At 42.8% G+C, this 27,438-nt stretch overlaps 1 protein-coding gene and 1 long non-coding RNA gene across 6 annotated transcripts in view; one reads left to right on the top strand and one right to left on the bottom strand.

The window, feature by feature from the left end:
* Nucleotides 1-27,438, bottom strand: part of nrxn3a (neurexin 3a) — a 205,770-nt gene that overhangs the window by 100,624 nt on the left and 77,708 nt on the right. The gene's annotated exons all lie outside the window — the stretch shown is intronic.
* On the top strand, nucleotides 19,763-20,332 carry LOC134881988 (uncharacterized). Its single transcript, XR_010168105.1, has 2 exons — nucleotides 19,763-20,067; nucleotides 20,279-20,332. It is a non-coding gene; the product is annotated as an uncharacterized LOC134881988 (long non-coding RNA).

The raw sequence follows: 27,438 nt of genomic DNA, 5'->3' as shown, positions 1-27,438 counted from the left end.
GACAGCCGCGCCGAATAGGTGGACAGCCATTTGATACTCTTGAGGCTCTGCTTCGAGGTCTCCATCCTCCCACCAGAGAAACCGCAAGTAGTTCCGCAGTTCAGGAGAAACATAAAACTGATGGAACATTTTCTCGATGTCGCATATGATGGCTACGGCTTCTTTCCTGAAATGACAGAGCACTCCAAGGAGGGAGTTGATCAGGTCTGGACCTGTTAGCAGCGTATCGTTTAGTGAGAGACCACGGAACTTCACTGAACAGTCAAAGACGACTCTTAGCTTCTCTGGCTTCTTGGGGTGGAATACCCCATGGTGTGGTATGTACCACGTAGTCTGCTCTCCTGTTGCAGGAGAGGCTGGCTCTGCATCGCCTTTCTTTATCATATCCTTCATGAAGGCCTTGTACTGTTCTTTATACTGCTCGTTATTCTTCAATCTTTTCTTTAGGTGCTGCAGTCGAACTGTAGCCAGCTTCTTGTTGTTTGGCAGCAGAGGAGGCTCTGTGCTCTGGAAAGGGAGGGGCATTTCATAGTGTCCATCTTCCTTTTGAGTTATGTTGTCACTCAGGAACTGAATGAAGCGAAAGTCATCTTGTGACACATACTTGTCTTTGTCTGCATACTTCCTTTCATTAAAGTCTGATTCCAAGACCTTCAGCACATCAGTGGTTGATGGCGCTGGTATTTCTTTCACTGTCACTCGATGGACGTACCTCTGGTTTCCCTGGCGATCCAGATGTGAGTTGGATGAGCCTACGATGCTCCAGCCGAGTTCCGTTCTCTGGGCGAATGAATCATTTTCACCTCCTGTGACGACTTCCAGGGGGGCTAACGCCAGCGGGCAGTCACTTCCGATTAACAGTCCCACTTCACAGTCCATCAGCAGTGGAAGTTTGTTTGCTAGATGCTTTAGATGAGGCCACTGCAGCGCTGTTTTGGAAGTCGGGATGTAGGACTTGTCGACCGGGATGAAGTCACGAGTGTAGGCTTGGCGTAGCTGAATCTGTTTTTCAGACTGTGTGTGTGGACACTTTTACTTGCTATGGGTGTGTCAACAGCTGTCATGGTTCTCAGTTTGAGCTGTACTGGTTTAGTCTCTACGTTCAGCTCTTCGAGAAGGTCTTCCAAAACGAATGTCGAATCGCTCTGCGTATCCAGAAGAGCATATGTTAGGACTTCTTTCTGGGGTATACTTGCAGATGACATGAAAACAGGGACGATGCTTGATGTGGCAGAGGCGCGCTGCGTCACTGCTTGGGACGTCACTTTGATCTCCTCCTGACTAGTGCCTTTATCTGTGGAAGTGGACTGTTTCTCTTTTGCTTCCACAGATCGGTTCTCTCTCTCTTCATGTAGGCAGGTGGGGTGACGTCTGTTGCATGTGCCACAGGTGTGTCGTGTTCTGCAATCCTTACTGCTGTGTCCCTTTCTCAAACATCCGTAGCACAAATTGTTTTCCCGTATGAAGGCCTTCTTGTCTTCCAGAGATTTTGCTGCAAAGGTGGGGCACCTTGCGACGTTGTGCGTTTCATCCTTGCAGATTGGACAAGGTGGCCTTGACTTGGTGCTCAACGCTTTCTCGACCTTTTCCGTGGGATTGTTCCCTTTAGTGTTCGTGTGAAGTGCTCTAGCTCTCTTGGGCTGCCTGTCGTCTGTGGCCTGGATCAGAAGTGGAGAGGCGACAGGGTTACAGGCTATCCGAGCTTCCTTTTGGATGAACCTTGTGAAACAGGAGAAGCTTGGGTAATCCCCAGATTCATCTAACCTTTCACAGACGACTCTGCTCCATCTTCGTGTGATCCAGTCCGGTAATTTCTTCAGCAGCTTGTGGTTCTCTTCACAGTCGTCGAAGATGGCCAATCCTTTCACATGAGGCATTGCCTCCACGCATCCTCTCAGGAAGTCAGCAAACTCTCGAAGTGCAGCAGGATCACAGGTACCAACTTTGGGCCATTTCATGAGCCTGTCTCTAAAGGCCCTTTGCACAATGAAGGGGTTTCCGTACCTCTCTTCCAGGACCTTTAAAGCCCCCTGATATGCTTCTTCTGAGTTTCTGTAGAAGAATCCCTCTACAGCTTTACGTGCGTCTCCGCTCAAGTAGTTTTTCAAATAGAACATTTTCTCATGAGCTGGGAGAGGCTGGCGGTCTATGAGGGACATGAAGGACATCTTCCAGTCTACATATTTCAGGGCTTCGCCAGAGAACTTTGGTGGCTCCGGAGCAGGCAGGCGATTCATACTGAGTGAGGCAAGGATTGCTTGGGTAAGGCCATCTTTCTCAGGAGATGCTAGTGCAGTGGTGTGTGCTTGTGGATGCTGGTAGGCTTTCGCCGTTGGATTAAGCTGGCTCTTGAATTCAGCTGTGAGATCAGTCTCTTTTAGCCAGTCTCTGGAGTCATGTTCAAGGCTCTCGTATGCGTTTACTCTCGCCTCTGCTATTCTTACTTCTGACTCTGCTTGAATTTGCTGTAGCCTTTTCCTTTCCTGCCGCATGTTAGCCTCTATCCTTTTAAGAGCTACTTGCCTTTCTTCTTCTAACCTTTTAAGCACTAGCTGCTTCTCTTCTTCTTACTTGCTAAGAACTTCTTCTTGAGCTTGTATTTGGTGTACTGCTTTGACCTTTTCTTGTTGAGCTGCGAGTTCTGCTCCCGCATCTACATGTTTGCTTGAGCCCTTTGAGTGGGTTGAATTTTCTGCTACAGAGAGTACAGTATCTGTGTTTGTGTGTCCGAAGATAGACCCATACTCGTCCCTATTAAGTGACATCCTCACTCGTACTTTCTCAAGTTTGCTATTGAAGACCTCTTCTACAGTCTCTAGTCGTTTCTCTACTATTTCGATGATCTCTGTAGTGATTGCTATACAAGCATCCATTTTTAGTACTATGTCTGGAGTGGCATTGTGGTTGCGTTGAATGGGCTCATAACATTCACTTACTGCATTGTGTCGAATTTGGATATCTTCTCTGATTTTATTCAGTTCATCTTGAGAACAGAATGATTTGACCGGGTCCTGACTTTCCCTGCCATCTCTTTCCAGGAGCCATAAGCTCTCATAAATGCTTTCTTGTGCTGTTCGTGCATCTCTAATCCCTTTTCTGCAAATGTTCTTTCACGTGAACTAGACCTGACTGGATGCAGGTCATCTGTTTGTGAATGTGTGCTATCTACTTCTTCTCCATTAAGTGACATTTTAGTTGAAGTTGTGCTGCTGTTTGGTTGTACTGAACTATAGCTTAATAACTCAGCAAAGGCTTAATATCTAACATGAACTGGGCGATTATCATCAACAAAATGTAGGCTAGCACACAAACAGCTTACCCATGAATGCTAACACATTTACTTATAAACGATTTTACATTAACAGGTTCAAGTCCTTTTTTTTAAAAAATGTTGTTTTATATTTTAAATGAAAATACCCTTCTGTATATTTAAATCTACCTTGTAAACATGTACAGTATATTTTTATATAAAAGGTGACTTCAGTCCATTACATGAATATCACTGTTCACAATCAAAAGAGTCCCCTTGCCTTTTGTGCGGCAGTCGGCATGAACGAAGTAGGGGAGAGTGGGGGCAGTTGCAACGTGTGGCAGTTGCAACATTGCTGATCTCTCCAATCAGGAATGAGCTAGAGTCATGACACGCCTACTGCACATGCTCAGTAGACCCCTCCTTCTTACTGGACATTAACAGCCACATGTCATCATTCCTTCAGGGAGAACTGAATTTCAAGGTATAAAAGTAACTTTTTTTGTGATCAGATTTTTTGTCATATTGTCTAAACTTTTTAAGTATACATATTTGTAGTTATGTTAGTTTGAATGTGCAGTTTCTTAGCTCTAAACAGACTTAAGTACCATGTGTTAAAGCTAATGTGTTAGGCTAGCATAGCTTGTTTTAAGATGGCTGCCAGGTGGGGGACAGTTGCAACGTTTTGTTGCAACTGTCCCCACATGGTGTTGCAACTGTCCCCACATGGTGTTGCAACTGTCCCTCATGACAACAATAATGCAAATTAGATCAAAGACATATATAGGGCAATTCATCGGTTATATAAATAACATATTACAATAGCCAGGTATCTCCTCTTTGTGTTTCAGACACATTTCTTTTTTAAAAGTCAAACTAGGTTGCAGTGTATCCTACATTTTTGTTTTGTTTTTTTCAGTATGCCACGAGACAGAAAGAGGACAACAGATAGGGGTGTCCCTTTACCTATTATGTCCTTAGCAGCTGCTACAGTGACAAATGAACACAGGACAGTGAGGTCTGTTGCAAAACAGTATTCCATTTGCCACACAACCCTCTACCGCTTTATGAAAAAAAGAGAAAGGCTAGGTCCAGGAGAAGAGATGAGGACAGGGTACTGGACTCCCAGGAGGGTGTTCTCAGCTGAACACGAGGATAGTTTGGCAGATTATCTTAGAAGAGCAGCTGACCTTTTCTATGGTCTCAGCACTAAAGAGGTAAGCATGAGGAAGATATTAAAGCAGAGTGTAGGCCTAAAGGGAGGGTTGGTAGGGAGAATTATATAAGAATATGAGGCCGTGAAATAATAAGATAAGATAAATTCATAAAACAAATTTAACCTTCTACCTCTATTTTCATTTAACATCCATTTTGCAGGTTCGTCGATTGGCCTTCCAACTGGCTTTCTTCTATAAGTGCTCCTACCCTGATACCTGGAATGAGTGCTCCATGGCTGGCCGGGAGTGGTTTTTCGGGTTCATGAAACGACACCCCTGTCTGTCTATACGGTGCCCTCAAGCTACTAGTCTGTCTCGGAACACAAGTTTTAATCGCCATAATGTGTCCATGTTCTATGATAATCTTGCCATGGTAATTGACAGATATAATTTTGAAGGAACAGACATATGGAATATGGACGAGACTGGGGTCACAACGGTCCAAGAACCAGAAAATGTTGTTGCCGGGCGCGGCGTCAGACAGGTGGGGGCAGTAACCTCCGGAGAAAGAGGAACGCTCGTGACCGTTGCATGTGCGGGCAATGCATTAGGGAACATGATTCCACCCATGTTCATCTTCCCGCGGGTCCATTTTAAGGACCATTTCATCCGGGATGGCCCGCCTGGATGCATTGGTGCCGCAAACAAGTCGGGATGGATGTTGGAAGAGCATTTTCTTCAGTTTTTGCAACATTTTCAACACCACACGAGGGCCTCACTGTATTCAAAGGTCCTCTTGATTCTCGACAACCATTCCTCCCATCTTTCTGTTGCCGGGATTAACTTTTGCAGAGAAAATGGAATTGTCATGCTGTCTTTCCCACCCCATTGTTCCCACAAACTACAGCCACTCGACCGCACTGTCTATGGCCCCCTAAAACGCCATGTAAATTCCTTCTGCGACTCCTGGATGAGAAGCCACCCAGGCCTTACGATGTCAATTAATGACATTCCGGGGATTGTTAGGTTGGCCCTCCCATTGGCTGGAACACCCGTCAATGTCCAAAATGGCTTCAGATGCACTGGAATTTGGCCTTATCACCGTGACATATTTAACGAAAGTGACTTTGCGCCGTCTTTGGTGACAGACCGGCCGCCACCATTAGTTCTCCCGGAGCAGGCTGGGTCATCCTGCTCCGTTCTTCCAGTTTTTCCACCAGTTCTTCCGGAGCAGGATGTCCCAGCCTGCTGCGTTCCTCCAGTTTTTCCACCAGTTCTTCCGGAGCAGGATGTCCCAGCCTGCTGCGTTCCTCCAGTTCTTCCACCATTTCTTCCGGAGCAGGCTGGGACATCCTGCTCCGTTCTTGCAGTTCTTCCACCAGTTCTTCCGGAGCAGGATGTCCCAGCCTGCTCCGTTCTTCCAGTTTTTCCACCAGTTCTTCCGGAGCAGGCTGGGACATCCTGCTCCGTTCTTCCAGTTCTTCCTGCAGTTCCTCCATTGCCATTTTCACCTGAGAATGTTAGACCCCACCCCAGAGCAGGACCACGGAAGGGAACAAAACCAAATGGTCGAAAAAAACGCAAATCAGTCGTCTTAACAGACACTCCCGAAAAGGAGGCTTTGGAGAAGGAGAAGGCAGGAGTGAAGAAAAAGCCAACAAAAGTCAAAAGAAAACTGACAAACACAGTTGAAACAAAACAAAATGCCAAGGTAGTCTTAAAGAAAACGTTGAAAAAGAAACATATAGAGAAGGATAGTGACTCTGAGACAGAGAAAGATTTCTGTATAGTTTGCTTAGAGAGCTACTCCAGACCGAGAGAGGTGTGGCTGCAATGTTGGCAGTGCAAGGCATGGGCTCATGAAGCTTGCACTGATGGTGGTTCCATTTACATTTGCCACAATTGTGAGTCAGATGAGGAATTAAATTGAATACTATCTTTACTTAAAATAATCAGTTTGTTGGTGTTATAAAATCATTACTGCTTGTATTACTGCTTGTATATTGTTGTATACTTTTAAATATTTTTTTCCTTTTGAATATTGTTAGTAGGCTAAGTCAATGAACTCTGTTTTTGTGTTATGAAATCATTACTGCTTGTATATTGTTGTAAACTCTGTTTTTGCCAACAGTTTGATGGTGTTATGAAATCATTACTGCTTGTATATTGTTGTAAATTTGAATATTTTTAAGTCAATGAACTCTGTTTTTAACTTTAATAATTAGTTCAATGAACTCTGTTCTCAAATAAACTAAAAAAGATTTGAAGAATAATGCCTAAGTATGAGTTTTCAGGCCCGTAGCCAGCATTGTGGTGGGGGGGGATCTTTTCCCCCCGAAAGTGGACTTCATTTGGCTCCCTACTCCAATGCCCCCTAAATACACCAGCACACTTCAAATCTTTTAATTTAGACATATTTTATTCATCGTCAAGTTTGTTGTGAGTCTGTTGTTGCTGTCCTTCATTTTTTGTCTGTTGCTCCCCACTGTTAACATAAATGGACATGAATTGCTTCAATTGAGCTATCTCTATAGTCATTAAAACTTTAACAAGAATGAAGAATTTGATATAAATGTAAGTGTTACTCAAACTTCCTACATCTGTGATTGTCTGTCTCTGTTGCTCACCTCAGTTGTCTGTTGCTTTCTTCCATTGCCTGTCTGTTGCTGCCCTCCATTGTCTGTCTCTGTTGTTGTTCTGTCTGTCTGTTGTTGCTGTCCTTTATTGTCTATCTCTCCACTGTTGACATAAATAGATAAGAATTACTTCATGAAGTACACTATCGGTATGGTCATTAAAACTTAAACATGAATTAATAATGATATAAATTGAAGTGTTCCAGAAAAGAGCTTTCAAACAGCATCAAAACCATCTCTTTGTAATTTAAATTGACATAATCAAGGTTGAATGTGTAGTGCCCTACCCTCTTACTTAAAACATTCTTAGTCCATTTCTCCCTTATATTAGTGCCAGATTCATGCAAATGCAGTTCTGGGGTTCTACCTTACCACTAAGAAGGCACACAAAGTTTGATTAAAATCTGTGTCGGTTGGGCCCCAAAGTGTCTGATTTCACGTGAAATGACCCACCCCCCATGTCTCCCTCTTCTTCTTCTATGGCTTCTATTGCATCAGAACGCTCATCAGCTCCAATCGTCTTGGGTGCATTTTTGAGTATAGATCGACAGCTTCATCCAGATCCAGAGCCATGTCGTAGTGGGTATGGATGAGAGCCAAGGATGACATGCGGTCCTCTCCCATGCTGCTCCGCATGAATGTGTTGAGTCTCCGGAGAACACTGGCAGACCTCTCACATTCGCAGGAGGTCACTGGCAAGGTGCATGCAATTTTCAGGAGTTTGAAGATGTTCGGATACATCATCTCATCACACTCTTTGATAGCTGAGGCACATGAGCTTGGTCTTTGGTGTAATGCTTTGACCTGCCACTTCAACTTCCACCGTTTCAGCTCCTGGTCAATGACCTCTGGTGATGGCAAGTCATCTTGGTACAGAGCGACTGCTTCAGAGATGTCCACCGTTACATCTGAGTTGCACTGGACAGATGGAATTAGGCCCATGAGCCTTGATGCGACAAAGGCACTGTAGAAGTGACTGTAGGCATCATGCCGTGCTGCCCATCTTGTGCGGCTGAGGTCAATCAGGGGCTTCCGCTTTCCGGTAGAATGTGCCTCCTTATCTACAACCTCCTTGAGAAGGTGTTCCCTCTTCGGGCTGCAGGTGAAGAACATGACGATGTACTTCATCTTATCAATCATGTTGGGCACAACTGGAAGAGCACAAGAGCGTGCAATGACAAGGTTCAAGCAATGCCCATTGCAGTGCATATAAACTGCCTTAGGCGCATCCTTTTTTATCAAAGCTTGAACGCCAACATTTTCGCTGCTCATATTGCTGGCGCCATCGTACCCCTGGCCTCGACAGTCAGCAATCTCTATGCTTAGATGACTCAGCACATCTTTGATCGCGCTTGCAATGTGGCGACCTGTGATCCGTGGCAAAGTACAAATCTCAAGCAACTCCTCTCTGATATTTAAGTCTTTGTCCACGAAGCGAACACACATTGGCATCAGCTCTTCATTATGGGATGTGACCTCATCAGCTAGGACTGTGTACATCTGAGCATGCCTGACCTCTTCCACGATCTTGGCCTGAATCATGTGCTTCCCTATTACATCAATCATTTCATTTTGGCTTTGAGGTGATAGATATGTGGCATTTTTTAGCTTTGGTTTCTCCAAATGCTGCTTCAGCTTTTCATCGTGATTTGAAAGCAGTTTCAATAGGGCCAAGAAATTCCCAGGATTGCCACTACAATGCTGCTGCTCAGCTGATCCTCTCAGTGCAATGCATTGACGGCCACAGTAGAGAACAGCCTCTGCAACGCACTTGAGAATGTGCCTGTTCTCTTTGATGTTGGTCTCCTTTGCACTGTCCATACGGACTGATATCCGGGTATTGGGGTTTTCATGTGACTGTCGAAACAGTTTTGCTCTTTCAAATGCCACTAAATGGTTTGCTTTCGATTGGTGGCTTCCAATTATCTTCGTTTTCTTATGCCATTTACTGAAGGGCGCATTTATCAGTGAAGTTGACTGTTTCCTCTCTGTGGCATTGAGAAAGAGAGCACAGCATATGCAGAAAGCGCCATCGAGTTTCATGCTGTAAACCAGCCACCATCCATGCTCCTCAAACCAATCATACCTGAATGCCCTGTTGCACCCACCAATAAATGTAGTTGGGAAAATGAAATGTTTCGAAGGTCTGACGTGGTTTTTCACCAAATTGTACTTTTGGCCATCAGACATCTGACACACAGCCTGTGCTATTTCCTCAATAGATTTGGTTGCATCTATGAAGAAGCCAAGGTCACTGTCAAGTACAGAGCTCGGCTGGGCTACCTCACATTCTGCTGCCTGTCTCACTCTCACATCCTCAGCCACTTCAGGAGCTGCTGCATCTCTCTGCTCTTCCACTGCACTGTTACCTGGCAAGGCTGTTTCATTGCTGCTACTACTAGCTGCTGGTAGCTCACCCTCCACATGCTGACTCACTAAATAAATACAGCAAAAGAAAGACATTTAAGTCAATTTTAGAGTATTTCAAACCAGACATAATAATAATTTTATTCTCTGAATTATTTTATTTTCTATTGTGCACATAGAATTGTGAGGGTTTGGGTAATTTCATCAAGCAGATATATTGCATTTGTCATAAAACGGTTTTAACAAAAAGCACACACAACAAACGTCTGACAACAAACATCTGCACCTGAAACACAAACATCAGGTGCAGGGAAACTACACTGATTGACTCACATACACCCTATCCATGTTTAACCCCCTTTTTTTTTTACACCTCTATACTGTATTTTATTTACTATGGCCTTAGGAGCAACAGGCATGGTGACAGTAAAATACAGCCTAGCTGGAGCAACAGGCATGGTGACAGTAAAATACAGCCTAGCTTGATCATCAGCATTGCAAAGTGAGTTACTGAATGTTATTGTCACTTACATTTCTTAAAAATCAACTAATGGGCATAAAATAATTTGGCTTTAGTGTGGGGGGAACCCCTCATAAAATCCGTTTCACTTTCAGGAAAAGGTGGAGAGGCACCAATAGAGACCGAGGTCGAAACTGCACATAATAAGTTCTGTCATAGACATCTGAAGCCGCGAGCACAAAATGGTAACACTCTGCGTCAAGACAGTAGACTCAGGAGACAGACACTAGTCTAAAACAGACGGGGGGAACTGTCAGCTATGTGGCACTTGCAGAGCACAAGCATAACGAGATGGAGGGGGGGAGACATTGAAGCACCGAAGTCACGTTAACACGCCAAGCAATACACTTTTAACAATCCCGAAAATAGTTACTGTTACGTTCGCTATGTTTCCTACAAAATTGACAGTGGTATTTTCTGTGTTCGGCGAGGGATGGGGCTAGCATATAGCCTAATGGAGCTAGGCAACCACTGACAAGTAGCCTAGGTCAGTGAGTGTTCAGATGCAGCTAGGTCTAGCAGCTAAGTAGTAAAGAAATAGAAGCCCTGCACTCAGCAGCTTACCGATTTTGGTCCTTTTCTGGAATAAGTCACCAATGTTTTGGGACAATGTTGCCGCCGACTTCTTTCGTTTACGTTCCTTGTCTTCTTTTTTACCCATTTTCGCTATTCTTCTGATTCTTCTTTGTTCCTATGTAATAGGCGATTAGGCTAGCTACCAACAGAAATGGGGGCATTACCGCCACCGACTGGATTGGTGTAAAACAGTCTGAACAAAATGTGTAAACAGAAATATTAACCATTTTTCTTACTCGTCACTTCTCTGAGTCTACTTTTCTTTTTTATTAGTCTGGATTTTGATATTGTAAATTTAGATTTGAATCATGTATATTCACCGGAGATGAACAATTCATTCATTGAATAGCCCACATATCTTGAGGGGCGTGTCTGTGTATGGGGGGAGGGGGGGGGGGGGGTCGAGTGCGGGAGGGGGATCGAACGAACCCTTCGATCCCCCCTGGCTACGGGCCTGGTTTTATTACATCTAATTGACTGTTGCAACTGCCCCTCGGCACTGTTGCAACTGTCCCCGTTGCAACAATTTTCAGGGTGCATTAAAGTACAAATTACTTCCATAGTATCCTATGTACAAATGTTGCATCAATATCAGGTAGGTGACATATATGGCTTTAATATATAATTGTTTTGTCTTTCTAATATATACGGTTGCTGAGAAACTGAAGGAAATGTAAAAAGTGTTGCAACCGCCCCCACTCTCCCCTAGACTGATCTTGCCTGGGTGCCGGCTGATGTGCGGGCGTCCGAACAGAAGGTGGCAGTCATGCATCACAGAATGGCGGACGTCGAGCTGATCCTCACTCCACGTCGAGCGACGAGTTTTCACTGTAGCGGCCCCTCAATGTTGAATAAACAGGCTTGGAGTGTTTCCATACGGGTGTACTTTTAATTCAGATGAGTGTGCATAGCACCAACACCGTGAAAACTGAAAGGAAAATAACAAAGGCAATTTAGCCGGATACAAAATAGTCCTTAGACAAATGCACTTTAGCACGCTAGCGTCACACATTGACAACGGCAATAACAGGCAACAACAATTACATGAAATGAATCTCATTATTATTTACACAAACGTATGAAATGCATTTGTATGAAATAACACATTACATGAATTACATACCTCGCTCTGCGTATCAAGGGGTGCTAAAGGGGGGATCCACGGAAGGCTGCCGCCATTAACTTAACTTAGACGTGAATGAGCGCGCTAGCGTCTCTACGAACTACTCAAAGTACCACTGTCAAACAAAACAAGCACTGACTCAAAAGGGGTGACCAGGAATTGTATATATATGAGTAGAGGGAGAAGGACGCGTGGAGTTACATACTAAACACACCGCCTCTACCGCTCTCTCATCGATGCTGCAATGACACTATAGAGCTCCTGCGGTCACGTGACTTTTGGTTGGGAGCCACCATTTTGGCAGTCAACATGACCACCGGTGCCAGTGTTTTCTTACCGAGCGAGTATACTTCTCATTTTAATTCAAGTGAAATTCGGCTTTATAGTACAAAATTAGAGAGATTAAATATAAGCGACCCATATAATTCACCCGGTGTGCTTTTCAAGAGCATAACCTCCTGCTCTGAAGACGATGTACCCGACTTGCGCTACGCAGACATCCACAGCTATCTTGTAAGCTTTCCATCAGTGTACTCAGGAGACTCCCTCAGAGCGTACAAAAGCTTGGAGGCTTACAAATGGTGTCAGTCCGGCTTCGTAAACAACATTCAACTGTGGAGTCTTACATCCAAAAACTTCGGCATCATCACTGCAAGGGTAAGTATTAAATTATTCCAGTTTGAACACGGGTTTGTTTACCACTAGCTTGCTACAAGCTAACTTGCTAACTGGCTAGGCTGCGCCAGAGCCACACTTGTTGAGTTAAAAAGGGACATCACAGTGTCCGTTAGCTATAATAACTGGGTGCTACTTCTTAAATTAAACTAATTAAATTTAATTAAACTGACCAGAAACTTTTTGTAGCATTGTACTGTATTCCTTCACCCACCTGATATGAAGTGATCACTGCATAAGCGAAAGCCAACGGCCGGGGGGTCCCATCTTTCAGTCTTTTTCTGAAGGCTCCTGGCTCTTTTAATCGCTCCAATCCACTTCTCCCTCCTCTCCGCGTCTTTAGGAATGCGATAATACGATACACCTTTCTTTTTCCCACGCCTATTTGTGCAACCTGGTGCACAGCAGTTATCCACCATCCTTGACAGTCTGCCAGTGCCTGTCAATTTACTGCCGCGATGACTGCCAAAATGGCTGCCCCTGTCGTATCTCGTCACGTGACCAGCATATATGACATCATCTGCAGGAGCTCTATTGCGTGTTTAATAAGGATTGCATAATAGAATATAATAGGTGAGCGCTTCAGGACATCACTAACAAGATGGCGATGGTGACGTCATAAGAGGACCCGCCCCCGACGACGTCAGCCTATAGAAGAATCTGGAGAACCCCCCCCGCTACCAACCAAGGAGAGCACGAGAGCGGAGCACGTCTTATTTTGAAGTTGTTTATTGTATGGCCGGAAAGGGGTGGTTCTATAAAACATGTTTGTATTGTGAAATCGAGCTCTCTTTTGTGCCAGACCATAGACTGTATATATTGACAGTCTATGTGCCAGACCGCCAGACAGTAACTACTGATGAGCTCCACTCAGTCAGCGGCCTGTGGACGCGTGTTCCGGGCTATTGAACCACCACAGCTGTGAAACTTTTGTAAAACCTACTGCTGCATCCTTTTATTAAATACTCCTTTTGAAACTTATATGAGGGGCTTCACTTCGTTTATTTTGAATCGACTCCTGGGCCTCGAATAAATGAACATTTCCTACAGTACCATGGTACCATAGATATAACCATGGTAGGCTACTACTAGGGTATACCATAGTACGACAGATATAATCCTGGTACATGCCGTTGTACCTCAGATATTACTATATGACGTGCGGTATCTCATATAATGACCTGGTACTCCAAAGAGTATTCCCATGGTACTACAGACATTACCATGGTATGTATCGTGATAATCACTAAAGTCCTATTTTAACAACATGGTGCCTGTATATTGAATATAGAAACGTTATACCACACAAGTATGGTACCAGGTGCTCTTGAAGAATTTAGGCCATTTAGCTACCTCTGAGTAGTTTCACTTTTGTTACTTTTAATGTACAGTACTGACCAAACGTTTGCATTTTTTAATTTTAAATTTGAATGCTGGTCTTATACCTTGTATAGTATTTTACATTGCTAGTTTTAGTAGGTTTCCCTTTAAGTAAAACATATTTTTCATTTTCTTTTTCAAAACATTTTCACACAAAATACCGAACGAGTTACACTTTATATTCTCACATTAGATACAGATGTTCTCAATGTTGTGATTGAATGAGACAACTGAGTTCATACAGCGCTTCAATGTGGTGTTTTACTCACATATTTAGAAATATCCATACAAATTCACAAACACACATTACATTACATTTACTTTAGCTGACGTTACAATAAGTGCAAAAAAGATTAAGAATGAATTAAGATTACATTTAATGATCAAAACAGTTAGTTTAGACAACAAAGAGGATTACAAAATGAAATGTAATCAATATAACAATATACAACACAAGACAAATCGCTTTTCCTAAAATGGTAGCTGGTGATGTACCAAATTGATACAATAGGCCTATAAAAAAACAACATCAGCATAAATAAGTCCTGCCCGTGGTTTTTAGTGATGTTTACAATGGTTTATTATTATTATTATTATTATTATTATTATTATTATTATTATTATTATTATTATTATTATTATTAATAACAATAATAACAAGACATAAGATTTATATAGCGCTTTCCCTAATGATTCCTAATGATCCAAATGACAGTTCAGATGGTAGAGCGATGGAATTTATGGACCTTGCTAGTAGTCTAGACTTTACCCTATTTAAACCTACCTTTATTCATTACATTACTGCTTTCCCTCAAAGTCAGCCTGGCTTATCACCTTTTAACATTTGTTTAACATTGATGTTTTTAATGTGGTTGTTTCTCTTTTCATTTGTATTATTGTAAATTGATTGCTGTATGTTCTGTATTAACTCTAAAGTGTATTGGGACCATGCTTCATGGTGATTCTGCACTTTGAATAAAATTGATTGATTGATTGATTGATTGGTTGGTTGATTGATTGGTTGATTGATTGATTGATTGATTGATTGGTTGGTTGATTGATTGGTTGATTGATTGATTGATTGATTGATTAAAAGATGCTTTACATAAGATCGGAACAGAAACAACAAAAATATCAAAACTATCAAACAACCAAAGTCCTATTCAAAGTGCTGAGTAAAATGGGGGTAGGGGAGTTGATTAGAGATTGAAAGCTACAGTGAATAAAGGACCTAGGGATACGAGATAGATACCTCGGTATAAAAAATGTACCTGAATCTCTGACGAAAAAATACATTTAAATCATCAAAAATACTGCGTGGATTTAGCCCTATTTTTAAATGAGGAGACAAATTGAGTCTTAACAGTTTGTGCTAGCTCATACATTTAACTTGTCTCAAACACAGGCATTGTCATTACATATAACTAACCCGCACGTTCAATTGCAATACATTTAGCTGCTATGTCCTCACATGTCATTACACACAATTCATTCGAGATCTTTACTTTAACAAGACATTTTGCAATGTTTGTATTGATCTCTGCATCATAGATAGCTGGCTGTACGTGTTCCTGTTGCAATTGCCTGCAGAAAATAAGTAGTTCTCTGCAACAACAGCTTGCACCTCTTTCACAGTTGCAGGGTTTTGTACAACAACCAAGGAATCGCAATTTGATTTTTGTAATACTGAATTGTTTCTTTTGAAATGTATACTGTAGTCTCTGGTGGTGACTAAAATGTTATTATACAAGCAACGTTTATATGCAGTTACACTATCATGATGTTGGTACTTTGTAAGTGTACAACTGCTTTGTAGTGCAGCAATCTCCCTTACATTAAGCAGTCTGTGAGAGCCACATCCTAAAGTGACTAAATGTTCTCTGATGTAATTTGATGAACTTCGTAACAATGTTAGAACTAGTTATGGGAAAAAAAGATCTTGCATTTCTTTGCTTGAATCCTGGAGTAAAGCATTTCCTTTTCTAACAACTTTCAGATATGAAAATAAATTCTTAAAAATCTGGGATGAAACTGATTGCGTGCCAGAGTACAGCTGCAAGAGTTTGCCATTCATGTCTTCAAACACAAATGCTGAATTGGCCCATAAAAGAATCCAGTCCCTGGCACTCTGGGTAAGATGTGTCAACATATGGCAGTTATATGAACAATGTTCAGGTCCGTAAAGATCTGTTTCTTTTGCTACAAATTTAACAAGACATAACTCTGCACAATTGAGCTCATCATGAGTGGCAAACTGGGATAGGAGGATGTGAACCTCACATGCAAGAAGCATCCAGTGATTGTAATAAAGTCTTGATAAAACAGTCAGAAGCTTTCCAAAATACTCTCACATAAGTGCCTAGGATTTCTTCGAATTTCATTTGGTGGCTGAATCTTACATAAAGCTTTGTCCAGGTTATCTAACTGAAAAGCAGTCAAGTGAGAGTTGTTGTTGGCATATTGAGGGTCAAACCAAAGATTTACAAATTGATGCACTACATCACTACCCCATCCAAATTCTCCATTGAACTGTTTAAAGTTCTGCACCATTGCCCTTGCTACTGCATCACAAAAGCATATTTTAGCTGATACTCTGGTGTGATGTTCTAATCCATTGTCATCTTTCCAATAGAGTCCTGTGTCCCTCAGTTTTTTAAGTTCATGAATGAATGGGGTGAAGTAACTTTTAACCTGGGGTTTCCCTTTGCCAAACCACAATGTATGCTTATAGAACATTTTTACATCAATCCACAAATGACAATTCATTGATAGTACACAGGATGGGCCAAATGGAAGTTTTTGATTAATTGAACACAGGGGCCGCATCACAATTGAAGGTTAGTGTAATACTTTCAGTGTTGACTTCCTGAGCCTCGCGTCTGTATTCCCTTCCAGTTGATATCAGAAATTGAAGCATCTCTTGTGAAATGCTTACCTAGCTTTGATTGGACATTGGCAAGGATATTTCTCAGTTGCACTTTAAGTGGCATTACAACGAAATAGTATGCCTTCTCAAGTAGACCCTTTCTTTTCAAGCTCTACCTGGTTCAACACTGAGGATGTTTTTACATCTGGGACAGTAAAAATGAATTTCTGTCATGTCATTATAATCAAGAAAGTGTTTTTCCAAAAACCACACTGACTTAGGCACGCATCCAGGCACCACAACGTTTAGGAGCCCCAGGAGGTGTTTGGTCGCTGCTTTTGACAGGCCATGCTTTAGGATAAAAGCCATGAGAAGAAGAAGCGGAGCTGCGATTGTAACTGAGGAACCCGCATATATCTTCTTCTCACCATTGAAGGTAGGGTCAATTACATGCTCTTAATAACACTTTAGACTTTCCCTTTCATGCAAATGAGCTGAAGCTGCCCTTGCCCCTTTGGAGCGTCATGTTCTCCTCTGAAGAGAGAATCTAAACGCTGCCGTGATTAAACGCCATATTATGTTTCAGACCACATCCAGCATTATTTCTGAAACACTTCTCAGTGTTTACCACTAGAACAGAGACATTATATGTATTATATAAACAACAACTGTAAGTCCCTCCTGCAGACATCCTACTGAATACACAGACACACAGAGGTGCTGCGGAGGGGATTCAGCTCGCGACTGTATTCCGGACGATAGGTTGAGACATGTCATGTGGGCGGGACACTGCCAGGAGTTCAATGTAAAGCCAGCCCACATTTCCAATATGACGTCATAACTGAAGCAAATCTGGATCATTTGTACCCCCGTTTTTAGAGATGAGAGTAAGGAGGAAAAGAGAGAGGGTTATATGTTATGACACTTTGTGAGTCTCCTTACACACCGAGGACACATATTTATGTATAAAAGACAGAAAAAGTGCATTTTGCATAATAGGGGACCTTTATTAACTTTGTATACTGCAGGGTAGCTTGTGAATTTACTCCAGGTGTAACTGAAGTCTGATTTTAAGTGTTGATTTTATTTCACTTAAACATTAATCCAAATCCAAATACATGTAGTTGAGTAAAAGTACACAATTGACCTCTGAATGTAGTGGAGTAGAAGTACACAGTAGCATACAATGGAATTGCTCAAGTAAAGTACAAGACTATAAATGTACAAAGTCATTTTAGTCGTAAAGTACTGAGTAAATGTACTTAGTTACTTCCCACCTCTGGGTGCATGTCGCTGTAAGTCTCAATGCTTTCAAGCCTAGGATAGTATTACTGAATGTTTGACTGGACTGTGTGTGTAAGAGAACACATGACAACAGAGACTGAAGATGAGTAGAAGCTTTTTTTCACACAACTATCCAAGGTCTTACTTCTGCTAACGTTCTGGGACGTTAGGGACAGCGAGAAGAACAGAAAGGTAACATGTGTATGGAAGAATCTTTGGTTACAGGTGCGGTGAGAGAAGCTGAAAACAGAAGTGGGAGAGAAAGGTTTGTTTGAAACGCAAGGCAAGGCATGTGTACTAAATGACCCCCCCCCCCCCTTCCCTTAATGTTTTCTTTACCACTCTGTCCTCCTTCAGCCATGCTCTTTCTCCTTTGATTAATCGGTAAATCTGATGGAACAAAAGTTCCAGAGGGTCAGCCAGAGCTCTCAAAAACCTTCTGTGTCCAGTGAACCCCGAGGCCTGTCCTCACCCAACCTGAGAGAGAGACAGAGAGACACAGAGACACACAGAGAAACAGAGAAACAGAGAGAAACAGAGACACAGAGACAGACAGAGACACAGAGATTTTTTGATTTTTGAAAAACCTTTATTTTCAAACAAAAACAAAACGTCCATTCAATTTTTTGAAACTCCTTATTATATAACAACAGAGTTAAAACCGAGACCCCCCACACCCACAGAGCACACAGCTGTGGTAAAACACCAAAGGTTTAAAGAATCTCCCATACTTTTCATCAAAAATCTAAGCTCACTCGTGCTTTTACCAAAGATAAAAACGTGTGTGGGTTGCTGACCTGCTACACTGTTCACTTGGTTTTCCTACTTGTATAGATCGCCATTTTTCCCTGTCCCTCAATAAAATTCAACAGTTCCCACTTCCCTGCATTGTTTTTATTGTACCCAGCACCAAAAATAAAAGCAGTGTTTAAAAACCACCCCACAGTCTAAAAACACAGTTTTTAAAACATTAAAAAGACGTTTCAGTCTCTGGCAGTCCAGGTAGCAGTGTGTGATTGTCTCTGTATTTGTGCAGACTGGACACTCGGAGGACACGGTGGGATTTATTTTCGACACATAGGCGTTAACGCCCAGAGCCCCGTGGAGGATCCTCCACTGCAGGTCTCCTGACCGCTTGTTTACGGGAGGTTTGTAGAAGAGCCTCCACACTGGGTTACAGCCCTCTGGGACGTTAAGCCTCTGTTTTCTCTCACTTAGTTTCTGTTTGTTCAGGGCCAGAATGCAGAGTTTATCAAATCCTTTTCCATTTTGATTGAGAAGAGGCAGGAAGCCACAGTAAGGAGTACTGCGATATCCAGAAGGACTAGCCAGCGTGGCGGAGATGTCAGAGGCGAGCGGCACAGCACAGCAGAGGTGGATCGTCGCCTGCCGCTCCAGTACGGGGAAGCAACGTTGAGCAACAGCGGGGTGTTATTGCAATTCATCCCTCTTTCAGCTAAGTACCCCTCTGCTACCTTCACTGCATTTTTAGCTTTGTTTTCTAATGACCGTTTAACCCTTTTTAATTGGATCATTTTAAGCTCCGCTTTTAAATGGGATTTTAACCCAGGTAAGTAACCTGCGTGAAGTTGGCACCCCATATGTTAAAAAAAAAACATGTAAAACTATTTCTGATCGTTTGTGCACGTTTGTGCACGATAAATGAACATTTGTGCTCATACCGTCTTTGAGATATTAAACATAACATGCAAAGCTGGCACCCCAAATGGAAAAAAAACATGTAAAACTACTTCTGATCGTTTGTGCACGACAAATGTATATTCGTGCTCTTTTATTTTTAAAGTTATTAAGGTTGTTTCACTCGGCAAGAATGTCCAAATTGGTCTCAATCGTTTGTGCACGAAGAATAAACGTTTGCGCTTTTACATTTCTAAAGTTCTAAGGCTTCATATTTTTAACAAGTGTTCTGCCTTTGCAGATGAAAAAGTTAAAAGTAATAAGTTAAGTTAAAATTCATCAGTTCATACGTAGATTTAAAAAGTGTATGTTCTTGGTTGTAAGAAACTGCGTCAGAGTGAGTGGTCTTTTCTTTGGTCTCGAGAAACCGCATCGTAGTGAGCGCTCAGTGCGTTAGCAGCAGCTATGTAACCAGCGCGGTTGTTCTCCTCATTACATGCTCAGGAGAGCTGAGGCACGCACAGACAGATAAGCAGACTGTTAAAATCATATTGTCAAAGGTTACAAACGCTTTTGCCTTGGAGAATATTTGTCTGTAAGTATTATAAGTTGTGTTATACTTGTTGTGTTTTTATGAGTATAGCCTACTCCGCTAACGTTAGCTCATGCTGAGATGCTATTTTGTGTTAACATGCTAACTCTTCTCAGTTTGTTCATTTGTGGAGGCTAATTGAAATGTACTCATTCTATGCCAACTCACACTGTGTTTTAAGTAAGTAAAGTGTGTTTATTTCTGTAATCTGCAGTTTTACGGTGATGTTGGAAAAAAGAAGACTTCATTAAAGGACAAGAAAAGTCAAGCCTTGTGGTTTTTTGGAGGGCTTCTAGCTAACCGTTATCTGACTGTCTAGCCTTGCATCGGCACATGCACTGCGAGGGCAGTACAACAAGTGACGCAATCTGTCATGCGGCGTAGTCGTGCTACCGAAGACAACGGCGGGAAAATCTTAACGCTACTTCTATTCAAACGTTTCCTTTACTAACACCGGCGTTTGTCTTCTGAGAGCACTCAGAAGACTTTACTCACCTAGGTGACTAAAGTCGTAGCATACATGTATCGAAGCTTTCAAAGACGTGTCCGTTTATTTATCGTGGGTTATTCCAGAAAGCGTTTATTGCCCTAACCCTTCCTTTTATTAACAACATTGATAATGTTAGCAAATGCAAATGTTGAATGCTCATATTAGGTGTATAGTTTGGGGCTCACTGTGTGATATATTGCAGGACTCATAAAAGTACCCTGTGATGGTAAAAGATGCACTTCAGTCATAATGTTGGTCATACAGATCACTCTTTATTTTAAATAATGGCATCAATGTCAACTTTTTAGCATTTCTTATATTGCTAAGCATGAGGTCCACTAGACTGTGGGAAACCCGAGCAATGTATCAAATGTGCAACAGTGGGTGGGGGGAGGGGATTGGAAGGTGGACAGTGGTGACCAGTGCTGATGTAGCGTGGTACAGAAGGAAGTTGCCCTCCACTACACATTTAATTTTTAAGTGGTTTATTTTGTTCTGCAAGGACAAAATGCATCAGAATTACACACACAGTTCGCCACACACACTCCTTCACTCGTGTGTGCTGTTGTGTTTTTCTTAGAATTCACTATATTAACAGATAACGTATAAACATCGGCACAAACATTCAACCGATAATCATGTCTATAAAACATCCCATTAACCAAATCAATTATGCATCTCGTTAACAATTTATTTATCTATGACATATAAAAATCTACGCGAGCAGTCCGGGCTCTGTACACCGGCTCATAGTTGCAATCGCTAAATTCCCGCATGAGCGAGACACCCAAACAACCAGCGCTAACCACCGGCTAGCCACTTAACCCGCAACGCTCCCATACAATCGACCACAATGAATCCAACCGGGATCATTAACACACATATAACACATTCACAAAACACATCAACTACACAACTCCAACTCTCCCTCATTACTAGGCCAGTCATTCTATGCCATTTTTGGGTCAAACCCACCACAAATTGCAATAGTAATGAAACAGACATTTTTCAATGTCAAATGTAGTGGAGAATGACATACTAAAAGTCAAGGAAAATCGGAGCATTGGAACATTCCCAAATTTTGCAATCCTTAAGAGAAGGTTTTAAGAGAAAATCTGCATACAATGTTGAGTGTATATTTTAGACAACTGTTTTTAACAACTGTTTTCTTGATAAACCCTAAATGCATTTTGGGGGGTAGGGTAGGACATTTCTGTCGGTGTTCATGTTCTCCTGCCCCATTGCTTGAATATGTCTCTGGAAGGTTTCAAGGTTTTATTTGTCATATGCACAGCAGATACAGCGTATATGTTGGCAATGAAAATCTTATGTCGCGTGCTCCTCCAACAACTCAACATACATGGTGCAAAAGATAAATAAAATAGTGAAAAAGAGAGAAGAATATTTTCAATATCAACAATACAGATTTGAGGATGTGAAATATATACATATGTGGAATACATTGAGAGTATTTAAATACTTTACTCTGTTGAATGAGGAGGTATGGACAGATGCATATATTATGTATAGCAGATGTATATGGCAGATATGTACAATATATGGATATGTGTACTATAAACAGATATGTATGGCAGATGTGTATAATATATATATATATGTATGTGTGTACTATAAACAGATGTGAGTAGACATTCACACAGCTCAGGAGTTCAGTAGTCTTATAGCCTGTGGTATAAAACTGTCTCTGAGTCTGGTGGTCTTGGTCCGGATGCTGCGGTACCGTCTGCCAGACGGCAGCAGACAGAACAGATTGTTGCTGGGATGATGGGGGTCCTTTAATATCCTACCGGCCTTCTTCCTACACCGCTGGGTGTAGAGGTCCTCCATGGATGGCAACTCCGTCCTGGTGATGTGCTGAGCAGTTTTCACCACCCTCTGTAGAGTCTTACGGTTGAGGGCGGTGCAACTGCCATACCAGGCGGTGATGCAGCCAGTCAGGATACTCTCGATGGTGCACCTGTAGAAGTTGCAGAGTATCCTGGAGTCCATGTTGAACTTCCGCAGCCTGCGGAGGAAGAAGAGCCGCTGTCGAGCCGCCTTGGATATGACCCTGGTGTGATGTGTCCATGTCAGGTCCTCACTGATGTTAACCCCGAGGAACCTGAAGCTGCTGACTCTCTCCACAGGAGTCCCGTCGATGGTGATGGGTGTGTGTGCTTCTCTCTGCCTCTTCCTGTAGTCCACAATCAGCTCCTTTGTTTTGCTGACGTTGAGATGGAGGTTGTTGTCCTGGCACCAAGATGTCAGGGCTCTGACCTCCTCTCTGTACGCCGTCTCGTCGCCGTCTGTGATCAGGCCGATGACGGTCGTGTCGTCAGCAAACTTGATGATGGTGTTGGAGCTGTGTGTGGCCACGCAGTCGTGCGTGAACAGGGAGTAGAGGAGAGGGCTGAGCACACAACCCTGAGGGGCTCCGGTGTTGAGGGTCAAGGTGGAGGATGTGACGTTCCCCATCCGCACTGCCTGGGATCTGCCCGTCAGGAAGCTCATGATCCAGTCACAGAGGGCGCTGTTGAGCCCAAGGTCCCTGAGCTTAATGATGAGCTTGGAGGGCACAATGGTGTTGAATGCTGAACTGTAGTCAATGAACAGCATTCTCACATAAGTGTTCCTCTGGTCCAGGTGGGAGAGGGCAGTGTGGAGGGTGAGGGAGATGGCATCATCCGTGGACCTGTTTGCTCTGTAGGCAAACTGCAGGGGGTCCAGTGAGTCAGGGAGGGAGGAGGTGATAAAAGTTTTGACTAACCGCTCAAAGCACTTCATGATGATGGAGGTGAGTGCAACTGGGCGGTAGTCATTGAGGCAGATGGGTTTTGTCTTTTTGGGGACAGGGACAATGATGGACTCTTTAAAGCATGTGGGGACTACAGACTGGAGCAGTGACCTATTGAAAATGTCTGTGAACACATCTGCCAGCTGAACTGCACACACCTTGAGAGCACGGCCAGGGATGCCATCAGGTCCCGGAGCCCTGTGTGCGTTGATCCTTTTCAGAGATCTACACACATCTGCACTGGTTAAAACCAGTGAGCAGGGATCCTGGGCCTTTGGTGCCTCCACAGCCGGGGGCTTCTCAAAGCGTGCATAAAATGTGTTCAGTTCATCTGGGAGAGATGCAGACACTTCCTTAGCACCACTCGTTGTCCTTTTGTAGTCTGTTATTGTTTTTAGTCCAGACCACATATTTCTGGCGTTGGAGCCCTTGTAGTTCGACTCCACCTTGTCCCTGTATTGTCTTTTCGCACTGCTAATAGCTCTCCGGAGTGCATACCTGGAATTCCTGTACTCATCCAAATCACCGCCGCTGTGCGCGATGGCCCGTGCTTTAAGTTTAGCTCGGACCTCGCCGTTTATCCAGGGCTTCTCATTTGGGAATGTCCGTACAGTAATCCGCGGCACGACGTCATCGATGCATTTGCCGATGTAGCAAATGACCGCGTCAGTGTGTGTGTTTATATCGTCCTCCTCAAACACACACCACTCCGTGATGCCAAAGCAGTGGCGGAGAGCAGAGTCAGACTGCTCGGACCAACGCTGCACTGTCCTTGTCACAGGTCGGTCCCTCTTCAGTCTCTGCCGGTAAACGGGGAGCAGAAGAAGAGATATGTGGTCTGACTTGCCGAAGGGGGGGCGGGGGAGGGCTTTATATCCATGCCGGAAAGGAGTGTAAACATGGTCCAGTGTATTTCCACCGCGCGTGGGGCAGCTGACGTGCTGATAGTATTTCGGCAGGACTTTGAAACATGAACCTTGATATTTCCTGTAATTATCTCTTGAAGATATGAAAATTCAATGAAAAGAAGTAGAGCAATAATCATTTCAGCATTCTTTTATTACAAGAAAAATCCTGAAAAACAAAAAACGATATCTGAATGAATGAATTGAATGAACATCTCCATGTACCAGACCACATTGACAAATTATTAATCTTCTTCTGGATCACTTTCTGGTTCTGGCAAGGTCACATTAGAACAGTGAAGTCCTTTGCATTCACTGCAGGCGGAAGAGCATTCCAGGCTGTACTTGCGACAGCTGCATCGTCGGGTGCTGCAGTCTGCTTTGCAGCCACAGTGGATGGCATCTAGCAGGTAATCTGGAGCAGACTCATACCTCATACCTCAGAGTATCTAGCCCATCGCAAGGTGATGTCAGATGTCGGATGTTTATCCGGCCCACAGCTACAACATCCTTCAGTGCTCTTGTTGATGTCCGGGTACCTGGAGTGACAGACGCAATCATTCCCATCCCGTGGAATGTGTTGAGGCCATCTATTGTACGGATGTTGTGATCAACATTGTCCGCCATATATTGGATGACCTGCTCTGGCCGGTAGTTTGGTATGTCTGTCCCTAGTGCAACTGCTGCACTCCGTTCATACCTTTGTATCTCACGATAAGAACTGCAATATCCGTGGGCATGGAGCGTGTCGATCAAGAACTTTGATGCAAAATGATGGTGCATCTGTACACCCAGTCCTATCTGTAGGGGTGCCAGCAGCACTCGGGGACGAATTGCCTGCATGATTGCTTAGCCTAGAGAACCAACTTTCCTATCAGCATCTTGGCCCACAAAGAGTGTTTGAAGAAGGAGTTTTATTGATTCAGGTAGGAACGACATGGCTTCTTCTGTTGAGGTCATTTCAGTTGAACATGGGTACATATCTATCGACTGTTCAATGGATTTGACATCACTTTTGATCAGTTTTGCTGCCGTCTTAATCAGTCTCATCTTCTCAGCTTCAGATGATGTCTCCTTTGGCCTTTGATAGAATTCCTGAATGATCGCAGAGGCCCTGTGGTGAAAGGTCACAACATTCTCTTTGCCATTTATTTCAGCGATGGTGATATCCTGACCAAAGTGCTTTTGGATACATTCCTTCATGTAGGTGAATCCATAAGGTGTGCAATCAGTTCCAGCAAGAAATTCCCCCATTTTCTCTATGAGATCCGGTATCGTTGTCTGTTCCTCGTCATTGGCTTTGAGGTACTCTGCAACTTTTATGAATGCATCATTCCGTGTGACATCAACCGGTCTACCATACTTAGGTCGCTTGCTTGGCACTGTAAGGAACTGGCGAGGAATCTGCTTCCCATTTCTGAAGTTTATGCTACATATATTGTGATAGACTGCGTCAGCGGCATGCAAGTCCTGGGCAAATTCTACTCGAGCCTTTACTGTCTCTGACCATGCATCATTGCGTTCAACACAGCTCTCTGTAACCTTCCTCTGGAAGTCCATTGTTCGGACTGGTATAAGTTTATGTGTTTTTTCTCTGCCCTGGTACTTGTCTGGTGTTCCACAGAACAAACAGTGTTCACTGTAGTGAAACGCAGGACTGGCAGATCGACGCGCACACACAGTGCCGCTGGAACCACCAGTACAGTCATATCTCTGTTTTCTGTTGTCTCGCTCAATCAATCAATATCAGCCTGCCGTAAGTCATTTGCCTTGCTTATTCCATCACAGCCCTTGGCACCTAATTTCGTGGTTTGTTCGCCATTGCCGAGAGACTTGCCGCAGAAAACGCAATCGTCCATGCTACTGGTTCAACTGAAAAAAAAACAAAAGGCTATTAAACGTTAATTATCTCAATTTATTTACCCTTAGGGGAGAGGGGGGCTTCATACAAGAACCAGAAAACAATAACATTCAACACAACACTTTCCATTTTTAACCAAATAACAGTTTGTATAGTGTGTGTGATGTGTGTGAGTGTGTGTACGTGTATGAGCGACACTGAAGCCAAACTTCCCCAGGCCGGCTATTCCCATAGACCTCTAAACAAACTAGATCATATTAATTTTAACCAAATAAGTTAATACAATTGCACCCAATGGCTTAACATGTGCCAACCAACCCCAAAATCAGTGTGCCAACCAACCCCACCCACATTAGGACACACCTCTCTACTAAAATGATGTTAGCCAGCTAGCATCACTCACCACTGACTTTCAAATTTCATATAAAAATATAGCTGATTCCTATCTCTATCAACTGAAATGAATACATTTTCTATATCTCTTTGTAATACAGTTCTGTAATGTATTAGTGGGAGGGGCATTTTTTTTGTTTTGACACTGCAAAATTGAAAAGTTGTCCTCACCTCAACAGATAGTGACCTTCAGATGTTTTGATAAACTTAATATGTTCAGGTCAAGAGGGCAATCATTTATTTTAATGTTACATTTTTTGGGCAGTGCCCTCTACAGGCCTGGAAATTAACTGTGTGCCAACCAACCCCGCTCTCCCCTACATGTTACAGGCATTTTTTATGCATTGTGATCAATTGAAAGACAAAAATAAGGTAACTACATCCTAACTTAGAGATAAATATATCACAGAACCTCTAGGTAGGCAACATACACTTATTTTTTTTGACATCTTTTGAGAAATGTGAAAGAAATAACATTTCTATTAACGTATTTTCATGCATAACTTTCAAAAACTGGTTGCTCGAAATGAATGTGTTCCAATGCCTCGATTTTCCTTGACTTTTACTATGTTATTACATGGGTCAAAAGAAGCAAAAATGCCAAGTTTCATTACTATTGCAATTTGTGGTGGGTATATCACTAAAATGACTGGCCTATACCTGCAAGGACAAAATACATCAGAATTATACTCCTTCACTCGTGTGTGCTGTTGTGTTTATTCCCGCAAGACTTCGCTTTTCCTTGAACTCACTGTAGCGAACGCGCCCCCCGCTGGTCGGAGTTGGACACTGCATATTACGACACTAAAACACTAAAACATTCAAACAATAACCCTCAGAAACACACACAGACAATTTCCAACACCCTCTGAACATAAGTTATTTTAACTTCACATGTAATTACTCATAAGGGAGGTATTTCAACCACTAA

The sequence above is a fragment of the Eleginops maclovinus genome, chromosome 19 (assembly GCF_036324505.1).
Source record: "Eleginops maclovinus isolate JMC-PN-2008 ecotype Puerto Natales chromosome 19, JC_Emac_rtc_rv5, whole genome shotgun sequence".
Taxonomy (NCBI): Eukaryota; Metazoa; Chordata; class Actinopteri; order Perciformes; family Eleginopidae; genus Eleginops; species Eleginops maclovinus.
This window is presented reverse-complemented; position numbering and strand designations above follow the sequence as displayed.